At 33.1% G+C, this 1418-nt stretch overlaps 1 long non-coding RNA gene across 1 annotated transcript in view; it reads left to right on the top strand.

Annotated features, from left to right (window-relative positions):
- LOC110270400 overlaps positions 1-1418 on the top strand; it is a 7074-nt gene that overhangs the window by 2656 nt on the left and 3000 nt on the right. The gene's annotated exons all lie outside the window — the stretch shown is intronic.

Consider the following 1418-nt stretch of genomic DNA (forward strand, 5'->3'; position numbering starts at 1 on the left):
CATAAACCGTGGAATAGTGAAACAATGCATTTGCGTATTAAATTTGGAAACAATGTATTTACGTAATATTGAAGGTCAAACAATTTAGATGCGTAAATTGATCATTTTATTATAATTTTATTATTTTTTAATTTTAATATAAAATAAATTTTATATTTTATATTTTATATTTTATTAGTATGTTTATAAAATATAAAATAATTAAATATTGTGTTTGATTAAAAAAATATTTGTTACGAATAAGATCAGGTCAAATATAAAATTTAAATAGTAAAAAGTTCAAAATGATTAAAAAAATGAGTATTTTTTAGATAGTAGTGAAAAGTTCGATCCTTTTAAAAGGTACAGAATTTCAATATTAAGTGATCAAATTTAATTTCATTTGACATTGTCAATTTGTCATTAAAGACCAAATTAAAAAAAAAAACTATAAACATGAAACCAAAAAAGTAAATATACAATACTCTTATGTAGAATTAAATCAATCCTCAAATGTAATATGTTGGTTCTGAATCTTCCTTAATTGTACTCTTTCTTATTTTAGAGTTGAATTTTAGAAAAAAATTTAAATTTACAAAATAGAATGAAATCTAAGTCCAATTTTACTGTATTTATTGCCAGTTCTAATAAAACACTTTTGCACACTCAATTTATAAATCACACGAATCAATAAAAATTTCAATATTTTGTACCAAATTAAAGGTTTAATTAGTGTAAAAAATATTAGAATTAACTGGATATTTTTTTACGAATTGAAGATATTTCGGGACTAGAGGATGAGCGGGGTTTCTTGTTGAGACATGGAGCCCTGCATGCTGCTTCGCAGTGGATGTTGTTCGTCGGATCAAAAAACGACGATTTGTATAAGAAATGCATGAGCGGGATCAGGCAGATCTGCTATGATCTAGAAGCCCGCAGCGGCAATGACACGATGGATAGGAGTCCGAATGCTGCCGGTGCTGTTCGGGATCCAACCGTTGTGCGCACCAAAGGGGCACCCAGCACACGGGGACACAAAGGTAAAAAAAGAAGGTGCACGAGATGCAGGAAAACCGGGCACACAAAGCGGAGGTGCACGGAACCACAAAAAATGTCAACCTCGACACGATATACACACTGTCCCAAGAAGGAAACGAGAGTTACCAAACTCGAGGTAAACACTTGGTTGCAAACCCTATATTCACTACTTAATTAGTTTTACCTCATTAAGTAAGCAATTTTATATCAATTTTGTTGTCATGTAGGTTGTTTCTCCGCACTTTGACGTGCACGCTGACCAAGGCAAATGGTTAGAAGAGGGAGATGATTGTCGTATTGAGCAAGATGGCGGAGCTAATGACAGATGGGACCATGTAATAGGCACAGCGCAAAGCCAAACCAGGAACATGCGCGGAGTGGCTAACACCGTCGACTGGAAC

This window comes from Arachis ipaensis, chromosome B03, assembly GCF_000816755.2.
Source record: "Arachis ipaensis cultivar K30076 chromosome B03, Araip1.1, whole genome shotgun sequence".
In the NCBI taxonomy this organism is placed as follows: Eukaryota; Viridiplantae; Streptophyta; class Magnoliopsida; order Fabales; family Fabaceae; genus Arachis; species Arachis ipaensis.